Here is a 15,362-nt window from a genome sequence, read left to right on the forward strand (position 1 = left end):
AGAAAATGCTTGCTTAGAGAGGTAATAAATTGATCAGCTCAAGGTTGTATAAGAAGTAAATAGGACCAGATCTCAGCTACTTCAACTAGTGTGAGAGGTTCTTTGCCCCCACTTCCAGTATCAAGGCTGTCTTTTCTATTTGGGAGATTAGAATAATTATATATTATATAATATATAAAATTTTGAAACATTTTAAACATCTTGAAAATGAACAAGAATAATATAACTCTGGAGTACTTTCTCATGCAGTTGTCAAAACTTAAAACATTGCCATATTTGCATCAGCTTTTAAAATACATATCATAATATAGTTTGTCTTCTATTATGGGTCAGAAACACTACATTTAATTTACACTGAAATGACAACACATTAGCCATGGATTTTTTGGTAACTCTTCTTTTTTAAAATATAAATTTATTAAAAATTGATTACATAAACATTCTCAATGCCCTAAAAATAATAAATATGAAATATTATTACTATATTAGTAATGAACAGACATCATCACTCTGCTTCCTCTATGACAGGCACTTATTTACATATATTATTTTATATAAAGTCATATTTTGTTATTCCTCTAGGGCTCAAGTCATTTTCTTCTAGACAAAATCATCTATCTTTTGTCATTATTCTTTCTCATTGAAATCAGTTCAGTTCAGTCACTCAGTCATGTCCGACTGTCTGCGATTCCATGAACTGCAGCACACTAGGCCTCCCTGTCCATCACCAACTCCCGGAGTTTACCCAAACTTGTGACTTAGCAGCAGCAGCAGTAGCAGCAGCATGTCCATTAAGTCAGTGATGCCATCCAACCATTTCACCCTCTGTCGTCCCCTTCTCCTCCCACCCCCAATCCTTCCCAGCATCAGGGTCTTTTCCAATGAGTCAACCCTTCACATGAAGTGGCCAAAGTATTGGAGTTTCAGCTTCAACATCAGTCCTTCCAATAAACACCCAGGACTGATCTCCTTTAGGATGGACTGGTTGGATCTCCTTCCAGTCCAAGGGACTCTCAAGAGTCTTCTCCAACACCACAGTTCAAAACTATCAATTCTTCGGCACTTAGCTTTCTTTATAGTCCAACTCTCACATCCATACATGATCACTGGAAAAACCATAGCTTTGACTAGACGGACCTTTGTTGACAAAGTAATGTCTCTGCTTTTTAATATGCTGTCTAGGTTGGTCATAACTTTCCAAGGAGTAAGTGTCTTTTAATTTCATGGCTGCAATCACCATCTGCAGTGATTTTGGATCCCAGAAAAATAAACTGTTTCCACTGTTTCCCCATCTATTTCCCATGAAGTGATGGGACCAGGTGCCATGATCTTCGTTTTCTGAATGTTGAGCTTTAAGCTAACTGTTTCACTTTCCTCTTTCACTTTCATCAAGAGGCTGTTTAGCTCCTCTTCACTTTCTGCCATAAGGGTGGTGTCATCTGCATATCTGAGGTTATTGATATTTCTCCCAGCAATCTGATTCTAGCTTGTGCTGGACTCGGCATTTCTCATGATGTATTCTGCATATAAGTTAAATAAGCAGGGTGACAATATACAGCCTTGACGTACTTCTTTTCCTATTTGGAACCAGTCTGTTGTTCCATGTCCAGTTCTAACTGTTGCTTCCTGACCTGCATACAGGTTTCTCAAGAGGTGGGTCAGGTGGTCTGGTATGCCCATCTCTTTCAGAATTTCCACAGTTTATTGTGATCCACACAGTAATGTATTATATAGGCCTGTTTTTTTTCTGTTGGGACAAAAGGCTGCTAAGAGCCTTAGTAATTTATTTGAATGGGAAAAACCAAGTGTTTTATTTTGAGGGTGATGCCACCTCCTACTGAGCTCCTTAACTTTGGGAGCAGAGTGGTGCTAGATTTCTGCTTCTACCTGCCCCCTCAGTCTGGTACTCTTTGTTGGGCCCACCCATATACTTTATGGCGGTGACTCCGATGGCCAGAGAGGACTCTCTTTTGGTAAGAAGTATCATAGAAACATTTGAACTTGTTTTTCGATGGGCTTATTGAACTTATGTTTGAATACTGATTATACACAATGATATTCTGAAAATTCACATCAAAGAGAATGAGGAAAGCACTGTGAATGAAGGTTGGATTGAGGACAAACTAGGAATCCCTCCTGATTTTTCTTGCAGAAATCGAGCTTTCGGAGATGAAAGGAGTAGATGTTATAAGGTTATAAAAGGTGTTATAAAGGACTGGATGTTACAAGGTTCTTATCCACCTCCAATAATTTCTCTATAACCTCCCTCCTGAAATTTCCTCCACAGAGTAAAATAAAGATGGTGACCTCCATCATCGCCCACCACGTCTACCGCCTTGTATTTCACCCGTCTTCTCATCTTTTCCCAAAGCAGGTAGAGACCTTTCACATTTCCAGTCATTTATTCATGCCACTTATTTCCTGGCCTGAGTTTCCTTTCTTTACTTGGAAAACTTCTACTGCAGTCAAGTTTTAGGAAACACAACTCAGAGACAGAGTAGTTAAAAATAAGTGCAAATATGGAGAGATAAACAAAACTACATCTTTTGACTACTCAAATTTGGACCTCAAAAGTCTAAACTCAAAAAAGTATTTGGTACATAGTGTGAGCTCAAGAAATGTTAGTAGCCTTTCCTTATGGTGACACATGGCAGCAAGATGGTGGTACGGATTTCCAAGGTGGAGAGATTTGTCACTGATAGCATCTTCAAAGCTGAACCGAATGGGTTTCACATTCAGCAACCATCTGCAGATGACTACTGTGGAATGGGAAGGTCTGAGTTACACCAACCAGGACAGAAATCATTATTCTGGCCACCACGATGCAGAATGTTCTTGGTGAGAAGGGCCAGCAGATCTGCAAATTGACTGCTGTGGTTCAGAAGAGATTTGGCTTCCCTGAGGGCAGTATCAAGCTCTAAATTGAAAATGTGGCCACAAGAGTTCTGTGCACCATTGCTCAGGCAGAGTCTCTCCTTTATAGCCTCTTAGAGGAACTTGCTGTGCAGAGGAGGGTCTGCAATGATGTGCTGCATATTATGAAGGTATGAAGGGTGGGGTCAAAGCCTGTGAGGTCACAGTATAGGAAATTCTGGGGACATAGGGCTAAGTCCACAAAGTTTGTGGATAGCCTGATAATCCAGGACCCTGTTAAATACCATGGTGACACTGCTGTGTGCCATGTGCTACTCAGACAGGGTGTGCTGGGCATCAAAGTGAAGTCATGCTGCCTGAGGACCCAAGTGGTAAGACTGGCCCTAAGAAGCCCCTTCCACCTGCATCTCTGAACAGAAGAGTGGGAAGCTGGAGCCACCTACCATGCCCCAGCCAGTGCTCAACCATAACGGGGTGTCCTTGGCAGGATCTGGAGTTTGGATGTTGCTCTGTAAAGACCCTTAATAAAATATTTTTAAAAAACCTGTAGATTATCCAGTGTTCAGACTGAGGGTCGGATCGCCCCATGGGAGAACTACTTGATTGATTCTTAGGGCTACCTGGATCACAGTGTTTCTTTGCTTTTCTTGAAATCCTCTTGGTTTCACCTGCACCTGTGAGGCAAGGGCCGGAATGGGAGGACCCAAGCAGAGTAACCAGAGATGTACCCTGTTCAGGGGTAAATCTGGTGATGATGAAAGCTGATTATAACAGGGAAGTACCTTTATTAATTCATCTGTAGTTCAGAATTATAGCTTTAGAATAGGGATATGTTTAAGGTGTTGCATCTGTATTGCATGTAGAAAATTAATACAATAGCCATCATATTTTGGGGTTATATGAAAAATATGAGTAGAATGAATGATATAGATGATGTTTTGTATGTTTAAGAGTCTTGATAATTTTTGTTGGACTATCAGGTCTTCTTCTGATGCCTTTTATCTGCAGTTAGGTCCTTGTCTATGCTTCTATACAAAAACTTTTGAGATGCTGTGAGCAGTGCCTTAACTGAGGTGAGGCTCATTGACTTACGTCACATATATTAATAGTATGTGTATCAGGCCCTGGTATGCTTAGCTAGGCCTGGTCCCATGACCCTTTTCTATCTAGCCATGAGCTAAAGGTCCTGCTTCTACAGATGGGCACTGAGGTTTGAGATGCCCATGCCTTCTCTGACCTAGAATGCTCCTGTTCTGTACTATAGTTTGGTGGAAAAGGACATGGGCCCTGGAGTCAGATAAACCTGGGTGGATTCTAGTTCCTTTATATCTAAGTTTAGTGAAGGTTCTCAACATCTCATTTGTAAATTAGAGCCACCAGTAAATTCTCATATTCTGAGCACTATATAATAATCTAGAAGACACTCAGTATGGTGCACACAGAAGTGATTACTACCTCGTTGACTTCTAAGAGTAGAAACACCATCCAAGCCAGCTGAACACTGGCTATTGGGATGGCCTACTAGGATTCTGGTTATTGACCTTTACATGTCAGACCTTCTGTTAAGTGAGCAATTCTTGCAGCCTATATTCCTTTTGTTTCTCTGTTCTCCTCTAGCGAGGTTCTAACAAGGAAGGGATGGGAGGAGCCAGAAACATCTCTCTGTCTCATAATTTGCCTTGGCTTTGGCTTTGGTGAGGCAAAAGACATTGATTATTTTAGAGCACAGTAATTAAGTAGGATGGGTACAAACTGCCAATAATATCAACAAGACAATTCATTAAGCAGAGTAGGTGCTATTCGTTAATAAATGGGCTTTAAACAAAGATTTGCCCTGGGTGAGCCAAAATCTTGCATAATATGTCTAAAAATAGCAAGAGTTAACTGTATTTGTCAAGTATTTCCATAACTGAGCATGAAATAAGTATTCTTGGAAATGAATCTAGGATTTTTTCTTATAAACTGTGACCATTAAAATGATGCTTAAATTCTGAGGAAGTTGCGCTTGTGTTAAGCATGTTTCATTGTCTTACTCCAGCGATGTGGTAAAATGACCATAGACTTTTAGAGTCAGACAGACATTGTTTTGAATTCTACTGTGATACTAACAATATCACTGAGACATAGTTTTCTCTTAGGTAGAAATAGCTTTAGTTTTCTCTATTTCGCAAGATGGCTGTACAGATTAAATGTGATAACGCATGTCAAGTGCCTTGTGTCATGCCATGCCCAATTTCTGTCTTTATCTTTATCTTCCAGACCTATATGGAGAGCATGCTTATGTTAAATCAACTTAGTGAAAACACTCAACCTCTCATCTGATAACTATTCGGCATTCATCCCCTCATACAAGAGACATCAATGTGATATAATGCTCAAAGATAGAACTTGCTGACCATCTGATCTTTTTTTCATTTGGGCAGTGCAACTCAAATTATGGATAGGGAAAAGGGGAAGTGAATGATTGAAGTTATTGACTTAGACAAATAGGAAAGGGAGTGCTACTGAGCATATGTTATCATGAATGAAGCTGTTACCATGTGCTATTTTTATTTTTAGTTTAGGCTATATTTTTAATATTGTTAAGTTTCCTGGTTGTGTAATTATATATACAAGAAATAGAAAATAATTTTATTTAATTTAAACATTTTTTCAAAAATGAATTTGTTTTGCTGGGTTGCAGAAACCCCCAAAAGAATAATGACACCTCAAGTACATTATTAAATTGCTACATTTGGCAGATGTGTGTGTGTGTGTGTGTGTGTGTGTGTGTGTGTGAGCATGTGCTCAGTCACTCAGTCATGTCCGACTCTTTGTAACCCTACGGACTGTAGCCCACTAGGCTCCTCTGTCCATGGGATTTCCAGGGCAAGAATACTGGAGTGGGTTGCTATTTCCTATTCCAGGGAATCTTCCTGACCCAGGGATCGAACCTGTGTCTCCTGCATCTCTTGTATTGGCAGGCAGAGTCTTTACCACTGAGTCACCTGGGAGGTCTATAAATATACATATATCCCCTCTTTTTAAGATTCTTATCCCTATATGGGTTATTACAGAGTATTGCGTAGAGTTCTCTGTGCTGTACAGTGCATTCTTATTAGTTATCTATTTTATATATTGTATGTGTATGCCAGTCTCAATTTCTCAATTTGTCCCTCCCACCATGTACTAGTCACAGCACAAATAACTATTAAATGGCTAGTACGAAGGTGCTGACTTAGGTGCTAGGGATACCACAGTGAATGAAGCAGGTCAAGTTCCTGGCCTCATGGAACTTAAGCGCTGGTGAGAGGGTACAGAGAATAAATAACTCAGTAAAATATATAGTGCTATAGACAATGATCATGATGTAGAAGAAAAATAAAGAAAAATAAGAGGGACAAGAAGTACCAGGGTAGGTATGGGACTTCTATCTTGTGTAGGGTGGCCATAAAAGGACTCTTCAATAAAGTGCCATTTGGGCAGGGATCTTAAGGGAGTGAAAGAGGGTTTGCAGATGTTAGCCTGCCCTGATTGATATGGGCATCCTCCATAAGAAACCAGATTAGGGCTTACTCCCTGTCCTGATCCTTCCCACCAGGGCACCATTCTCTGATACCCTCCATATTCATCAAGGAATCTGCTAGGATCTGATATAGCTCGACCACTTAAATCCCAGTTTGGAGGATGTTGTTTATCTATAATTCCATTTACCTTTCGAAAATTTACGGACTAATAGAGCGAGCATACCAGTCTGTTCTGAAAGAACACTCTCAACTGGATCTTTTAAAGACTACACAACTGATCCACATAGCAGCCAATGTGGATATAAAACATATAAAATTCCACTGCTTTCCTCCACCTGAAATGCCATGTCCAGTTCTTTCTGCATCTCCTGGTACCACTATTACTCTAATAGTTGGTAGAATTTCAGCTCACCCTGTAATCTCTTTCTTCTGACCCATGGATACCACCTGCCTGGGAGGAGAATGATGGGATGCACCTGTGGCAATCGACTCCATCAGTCTTCCTCACATGCCTGCATACCAGTCCTGGGCTCTCTGCTGAAATTCTGTCAACTACACTAGAACTGACTAACTAGTGCTGATTTTCCCAAGACAGCCAAAACGTGCTTGAAAGAGTCCATCAACTCCATTAGCTTCATTTTATGCATCAGCAGTAAAGGGTAGAGTCTGCAAAACACACCTGAGAATGTACCTCTGATTTAGGAGTGTACCAGCCTGGGCAATGGAGAAGGTAATGGCACCCCACTCCAGTACTCTTGCCTGGAAAATCCCATGGAAGGAGGAGCCTGGTGGGCTACAGTCCATGGGGTCGCTAAGAGTCAGACACGACTGAGCGACTTCACTTTCACTTTTCTCTTTCATGCGCTGGAGAAGGAAATGGCAACCCACTCCAGTGTTCTTGCCTGGAGAATCCCAGGGATGGGGGAGCTTGGTGGGCTGCCGTCTACTGGGTCGCACAAAGTCGGACATGACTGAAGCGACTTAGCAGCAGCAGCAGCAGTATCCTGGGCAAACGCAGACCCAGCCTGGCTAGGGGAGGGGTACTCCTGTAGTGAGGTCAGCTCCACATATGGACTTTTAAATAAATCCCACCATCCACCCAGTACATTATGCAGTTTTCTCAAACACCCTCCTGCTTGCCTTCAATTCAGGCCCTGCTTCCTAACTCTGGGTCTCTTTACATCAATATAAAGACCTATGCCAATGCATCTCTTTAGTTTTAACCTGAGTCATATCATTTAGGACAGGAGCTTAGATGACTCCTCTGGCTTTTGCACCTGCAGGTTTAGGTGAGAAGGGCTTCAGCCTCCAACCATCACCCTGGGCGACCCACTTGTGTGGACTCCCAGCCAGTGCATGCGTACTAGCTAGTGCCAGTCTCTGAAGTCACTCTCCTCAGTGGTGTCAGAGCCGATCAGGGCTCACTAATAGGCCAAGCTTATATTTCTCATATTTGCAGGTTAGCTTGACCTGAAGCCGAGAGTTCAGACATGTACTCAAGCTATACTCAGGACTATTTGCTTTTAAATGCATCCACTCTAAGCAAAATAACTCAGGACTTCCCTGAAAGAGAGGCAGGGAGACTAACACCTTCTGAGAACTTTGAGGTCATGATGTTCATGTTTTAAACCATATTAGGGTAGCCAGGATTCTCACAGATTAATGGCTAAGAAATTGCCCCGCTTCTCAGTGACTTTCCAGTGCCTTTGTAAGGCAAGTGCATAAAGGTAATCACAGCCGTTGTGACCACCCAGCACAGTTGCATCTTCCTTCCTTAATACAGCATTTCCATGCTGGGAGAGGGAGACTAGAAGACCAAGATAGAGAGGCGAGCTTTCGTGTCCTTGAGCACTTCTGGGAGTAACTACCAACACATTGGATATAATTACGATTAGAACACTTGGGAAATTGAACCAGGAAAGTTCATCCTCCGATATTGAATTTTAGGGTGATTTCTAGGCATGGGCAAGAAAAAAGGTCATTCTGAAACTGTGATCACATAGGAATATTGGTATGAGGTTTTCTAGGGGAACTTGTTTAACTGGGAGTTTACCTAGGAACCTTCTAAGAAACAGCAGATTTTTAGAAGAGGGATATGTTTAAGATGGATTTCTGTCTTGCACATAGAAAATGAATACAATAGTCATTATGTTTGGGGGTTATGTGAAAACAAGAACCATTAGAATGAATGAAGTAATGATGTTTTGTACCTTTGAGTCTTGATAATTTTTTTTGGACTATCAGGTCGTCTTCTGCAGCCTTTTATTTACCGTTAGGTCCTTGTGTCTGTACACAAAGACGAAAGAGAATAGGAAATGCACTTTTCCTTCATTATCAGTCAATTATGGAGACAGAAACATTCAGATTCAGGAATTCTAGATTCTTAATATCCAAAACTTCAGAAGTAATTTTGCTAGCTTCCAATTATAGAGAAAACAAATCAAATAAACTAAATCGCTAACTTGCCAATGACTTCTGTTTTATTTTGTGATTTGCCTGGACTCCAGCAAGCTGCTACTTTCCCCACATTTTGTGTATGTTGATCCAGAACCATTTTTTGATTATTGTTAAATTGACTGAAGATTTTCATCAAAAACACGAGGAAAAGAGAAGATGTGAGGCTGCAGCAGGAGTGATAATAGAAAGTTCTCTTCCTGCAGCTCGGGTATATGGTACATTTTGTTTCAATTTAAAATAAAAAATTGAAAATAATTTAATTCTAGTTCACATCTCTCGTCTTTACTATGTGGGGTATAACTGAACAAATAAAGAGGAGATGCATTATTCATTAGCAAATGACGTTTTGGCTAAACTCTATTTATAAATAACTCGTGTGTGTGTGTACACAGAATCCAGTGACTTTGCACCATATGACCATGATGACATCATCTCCCCCTCAAATTACTCAACAAGATGAATTTTTTGTTGATAACAATTTCAGCTCTAATGGAAAGAAATATTTATCTGACACACCACGGCACCTTAGAGTTGCTAAAGGAGTAACAAAGATTTGTAAAGGGCCTTAAAACAGACTGGAGATCAGGACTTGTGAGTTCAAGTCCCAGCTCTGATCTTGATTGCTGATACCCTTGCCCAAATCACTGAGAACATTGAACCTCAGTTTCTTCATCTGCAAATTGGATGTGATAACATTTCCCTTATCTGCTCCGGCCCTCCTGACTGGTTCAAGCTCTCACGTGTCCATCTCACATGCCTGGATTTTCCTGTGCTTGCTGTCTGTTCACACAGAATGTCCTAAGTGCTCTCCTGCCTACTTCTGCTCAACAAATTTGCAGCATTAAGACCCTGGTAAAGAAACTCCTTTTTTTTTTTTTTTTTTCACCCCAGCCTCCCAAGTGAACTTTGCTATGCCTTTCTTAGACACTGAGTATCATCTGTAGAGGAGATTCCCTGACATCCAGCGACCATCTTTACATGGTTGTCTCTTGGACTAATGCTCCCCGCTCCTGAGGTTAGGAGTCACACATTACCCTACTCTTGTCTCTCCATAGTGCCCAGCAAGGCACCTGGCCCACGGTGGCACTAGATACACGTTTGTGGGTTGAGTCAATGCACACCCAGCTTGTCCCAGGGCCGCTGTTGGTTGTTTTAAAAACCATAAGAAAAGAGAAAGAGGTTCACAGAAATAATATTAATACTTGGAAAATATCTTTGCCACTTCTGGATTTCTGCTTGCAGTGCTGAATGGACGGGTGATGGCAAATCTCACCCATCTTTCACTTACAGATATAAGAATCTGGTGCAGTCATGTAGCTTTTTCTTTCAGGTTAAATAAGCCCCAGTTCCTGTACTCATGATTTATAGGCCCCATTTTCCAAGTCTTTAATCATTTTCATTGCTTTTCTCTGGAACTATTCCAAGTTCTCTATTCACTTAAGTTTCAGGCTCCAAACTGAACATGGTATTGAAATACTGTGTGAAAAAATTATCTGTGTATTCCTATAGTCAATATTCTTATTTATACATAAATATTTTCCCCCTAATCAGTCTATGAATATTAATTAGACACTTATGCTATACTTGGCACTGGACTTCAAAGCTTTTGGTAATTTGAAGCATTCTGATTTTTCTCTATGAGACAGGATTTCTTTGGTGATATTACATGAAAAGTGTTAGTTGCTCAGTCATGTCACAACCCCATGGACTGTAGCCTGCCAGGAGATCAAACCTGGTCTCCTGCATTATAGGCTCAGATGGTAAAGAATCTGCCAGCAATGTAAGAGACCTGGATTCCACTTCTGGGTCAGGAAGATCCTCTGGAGAAAGGAATCACTAACCACTCCGGTATTCTTGCCTGGAGAATTCCATGGACAGAGGAGCTTGGGAGGCTATAGTAAATGGGGTCATAAAGAGTTGGACATGACTGAGTGACTAATACTTTCACCTTTTTTCATTGCATGGAAAACATATTTGTAAGTGTTTATGAAGTAGTTATTTATGTAACAGTGAAATGGCTTTCCATGTTAATAAGTATGCTACCTCTTATCTGGTTTTTTAATATGACGTTAATTTAATAACTCCCATGTTCCATGAATATAGCAAGTTTATTAATCACCCCATATTACACTGTAAATTGAAGAAGCAGAAAATGATCTGGAGATTTTTTTCATTATACACTCTTTTTCTGGTTTTTATCTGGTTTTACTTATTTGCTATGGGCTTCCCTTTTTATTTATTTGTTATGGGTGGCTCAGTGGTAAAGAATCTATGTGCCAATGCAGGAGACCCATGTTCAATCCCTGAGCTGGGAAGATCCCCAGGGGGAGGGCATAGCAACTCACTCATCTTCTTGCCTGGAAAATGCCATGGACAGGGGAGCCTGGTGGGCTACAGTCCATGGAGTTGCAAAGAGTCAGATACAATTTAGTGAAGAAACAACAACAATTTATTACTCTTAGAACATCTCATTTTTGACTGTACTCAGAAGTTCTCAGAAAAGACATTCTCCATCTCTTGGGAATCTGTGCCCCGTGTTTCTCTTTGGCCACCTTCCTTCTCTTGGCCAAAAGTTTAGCACTTTCTGCAGCTTCTTTCTTATTTTTCTGAATGTGCTGTTTCTCCAAAGCAATACACCAATGTTTATGTTGCATAACATGGTGTAACAAGATGGTGAATGTTGGACCTTTGGTTGTAAGTTTCTTCTTTGTTTAGGGGCTTTCTCACAACATACTGGTGGACATCATCCTCTTTTGAGATTAAAAAGTTTGTGGATTCTGTAGCTCTTTGGGGTCCCAGGTGACAAGGCATGAAAGCATCAGAGTCCAGAAATACCCTTCTTCCCTTTTTCGTGCTGACAAAGTTGAGAACACTGAGGTGGGCATTTATAATGCAACCTCGTACAGACTTGCACTTTCTCCTTGGTCTGTACCAGGAATGCCTCTCACTCAGAAGCAAGTGTGTTCTGCCATGGGTCAACACACCCTGCTTCATGGGGAAACGTTGTCAACACTTCTGATGATCTGTCTTTTTATGATAGCCATCTTAGTGAGTGTTCAGTGGTTTCTCATTGTTTTTCAATTGAATGTCACTATGAGTAACAATGTTGAGCATGTTTTCACGTGCTATTGGTTACTTTTTTTTTTTTTTGAGCAATGACTGTTCAAATATTCTCTCAGTTTTCTTTCAGATTATAAGTTGCTTTACTGTTGAGCTCTAAGAATTCTTTATAGATGCTGAATATATCCCGTATCATATACTGTTCTTGCCTGGAGAATTCCAGGGACGGGGGAGCCTGTTGGGCTGCCGTCTATGGGGTCGTACAGAGTTGGACACGACTGAAGTGACTTAGCAGTAGCAGTATATACTGTATTGTTGTTGTTCAGTTGCTAAGTTGTGTCAGACCCTGCAATCTCATTGACCACAGCACACCAGGATTCCCTGTCCTTCCCTATCTCTCAGAGTTTGCTCAGACTTATGTCCATTGATTTGGTGATGCCATCCAACCATCTCATTCTCTGTTGCCCTCTTATTTTGTCCTCAATCTTTCCTAGCATCAGGATTTTCTCCAATGAGTTGACTCCATGCATCAGGTGGCCAAGGTAGTGGATTTTCAGCCTCATCATCAGTCCTTTCAGTGAATATTCAGGTTTGATATCCTTTAGGATTGACTGGTTTGATCTCTTTGATCTCAAGAGTCTTCTCCAGCACATACACTGCATATGATTTAACAAATACTTTTTTCTCATGCTGTGGGTTGGTTTTGTTATATATCTCAGGTCTGTGCTCTGAAGAATATTCAGGATTGTACACCTTCTCCCAGTCCTGTAACGTCAAGCCAACCTGGGATATCCGTGTGCTATCTACAAGGGTTTGTAATGCCTTATGCAGAAGCTCCCATACACTGTCTGTGGAGGCTCACGTGCACCATCTTGGGAGGATACAAGTAGTGTGCTGGGCCACATGCCATCCAGTTTGAGGGGTGGCTGCCAGTGAGGTATGTGATGGGTTTGGGGGCCGGCCTCTAGGGTCTGTGGTCAGTTTTTGAGATCTGCACAGTGGTTGCTGTGACCCCAGCCCTTTAGCCCTGCTCTTACTCCCCACAAGACCATTCGGCCAGGCTGACCCCCTTGATGCTCTGGATGGGGTAAGGCAGAAGTGGGCTTTGGGGCCTATGTCCCACTAGGCTGGGGAAGCTGGGTGCTCATTCTGCTCTTACTTTCCTTGTGGGTAAAATCGTGGGTTGAGGGGTCTCTCCTGGCATTGAGCTGTGTAGCTGTGGAGAAAGGTCGACACAGGGAAAGTGAAACGCTTCTATTCTTCAGTGCATCTATCCTTGTTTGTTTGTTTATTTTATCCTCAAAGGAAGTGCTCTAAATTCTCCACTGGACTTCCAGGTTCCCACAGGGGTATTCCTGTCCATGAATGGTTACTAAAGTTAATGTTTCTTTGGGAGTATGAGGGCTTGAATCTCCTACTCTGCTATCTTGCTGACATCCTGCATCTGTATTTCTCCAGAGCAAATTTGACAGGCTTCTCCTCTCTCATGCTGAGAGGAGAGGCCTCTTAGTTCTTCCCATATGCATGTGGGCTCAGGGTGGGAAATAGTGGCCCTTTCTTTGGACACTCTTCGTAACAGTGTGGCTGTAGTGAGATCTGGATTCTCTGCAGAATGCAGAGAGAAAAGGGGCCTTTCCCTCTGTCATAATACAAAGTGTAGATCTTTCTGGATATAATACGTATGGTACAGACTTGCAGCACTGTCCAATAGAACTTTCTATGATGATAGAAATGTTCTATACTTATGTCATAGGATACTGTAGCTGCTAGGCACATATGGTATTCAGCTCTTGAAATGTAGCCAGTTTGAGTGCAGAACTGAATTTTTAATTTTAATTATGTTTGAATGATTTAAATTTATATAGCTACATATGGATAGTGGCTACTGTACTGAAGTGGTGGTCTAGAAAATTTCTTTCTCTGTGTGTATGTTGTAAGCAATGGGAAGCAGTTTGAATTGTTGAGCAAATATCTAGGCAAAATATTATCTCAGATAGTTAGTCCTTAGTGTCTTAAAAAAAAGTTTTGATGGTTGATCTAAACAAAAAAAGGGTATGTTTGAAGGTGTTTGAAAGAATTTTAAAAGTTCAGATCATTATAAATCTATAAGCTTGATTTAATCTAGCCATCAACTCTTAAAATAAATGAACATAGATTTAAACCTTTTCAATTTAAACCATCTTGAGTTTTAGATGTGTTATCTTTGACAGAGGGATGAAAGTCTGGAAATTTTGTCCTCTTTTTGACATTTAGATGAGATAGTTGCTAATACTATTTTTTTCCATTTTGCCTTGAGAAAACTGTATATACAACTTATTTTTAGTATTAATTGTCTTTTAATAAATTTTGATAAAGTTTTTAGGGATTTTGGTAAGAGATTTTTTAAAATACTATCTTAGGGGGAATAAACCTTGTGAGTTGATTTTTTTTCCCATTTCTGAATACCCTTGAGCATTTAAAGAAGAGCATTGCGTGAGAAATGCCTCCCCCTTCACAGGCAGTTTTTAGTCACTGGCCAATATGAAGAGTTAAATGTCTACCTGACTTTGGCAGCACGAGGTGCAGTCTCCTCTGAATTTTGCTATTCTTTGATTTCATCAAAAGGCATATTTGCATATGGACTGATAAGGCACCTTGGCACTGAGATCCTGGATTTCATACAGGCACAGACTTGGCACAAGACTGATGAAAACTCAATTATGATTTATGTCTATGCAACAGAATTTCCTATTGATTACCTGCCAGAACCATGATAAAGCAATGTTAGGCCTGAAGCCAATTCTTCCCAGCTGTAATCTCTTCTTAGGTTTTGTAGTCTATGCCTTTGCTGGAGTTTTCTGAGCATTTGTGAACAAAAATGGTTCCAGCAATGATCCTTAGATATGCAAACTCGTCTGCAATAAAGGATCCTCTTCTTAGTGTCTTGATTTACTTTGTATTTACCTTTCAACCATTTGGGGTTTATCCAGCACCTGCTTATGTTCTTTATATTGTTCTGAGTTTTATAGGATGTAGAAGAAATGGAAAACATGGAACTTGTCTATAGTTACCTGGAGGAGGTCAGTTGTCCAGAGATGAAGATGTTATCCAAGAAGCAATTGCCTTCTATTATTGATATGTTGGTGAAATCGAGCGACATGACAGAGAGATCAAAGTGGAGCCAAAACTAGACTGAGAAGCTTCTTGGTACATGATTATTAATGGAGGAAAGACATTAAAAATAAAAGAAATTACAACTAGGTAGAGAGAATATGGAATGAGGGTCATAAAGGGGGTTCTTGTGGGAAACCTAGCTTCCTTGATAGTTTTCTATTGAGATGTAAACATTTTATTCCTTATATTGAAAAATAATACATTTATTTTAAATATTTAACTTTGAAACAGCTTAAAATATCCAACATTAAAATAGTGCTCCTTGGGTGCTTGGCCCTGTTCTAAGCGCTTCATACATATTGGCTCATTTGA

At 40.5% G+C, this 15,362-nt stretch overlaps 2 pseudogenes; one reads left to right on the top strand and one right to left on the bottom strand.

The window, feature by feature from the left end:
* Positions 1-2,658: 2,658 nt before the first annotated feature.
* LOC114113725 (small ribosomal subunit protein uS3-like) lies at positions 2,659-3,399 on the top strand (annotated as a pseudogene).
* Positions 3,400-11,305: 7,906 nt separating this feature from the next.
* On the bottom strand, positions 11,306-11,837 carry LOC121819164 (small ribosomal subunit protein eS6-like; annotated as a pseudogene).
* Positions 11,838-15,362: the final 3,525 nt, after the last annotated feature.

This window comes from Ovis aries, chromosome 3 (assembly GCF_016772045.2).
Source record: "Ovis aries strain OAR_USU_Benz2616 breed Rambouillet chromosome 3, ARS-UI_Ramb_v3.0, whole genome shotgun sequence".
NCBI lineage: Eukaryota > Metazoa > Chordata > Mammalia > Artiodactyla > Bovidae > Ovis > Ovis aries.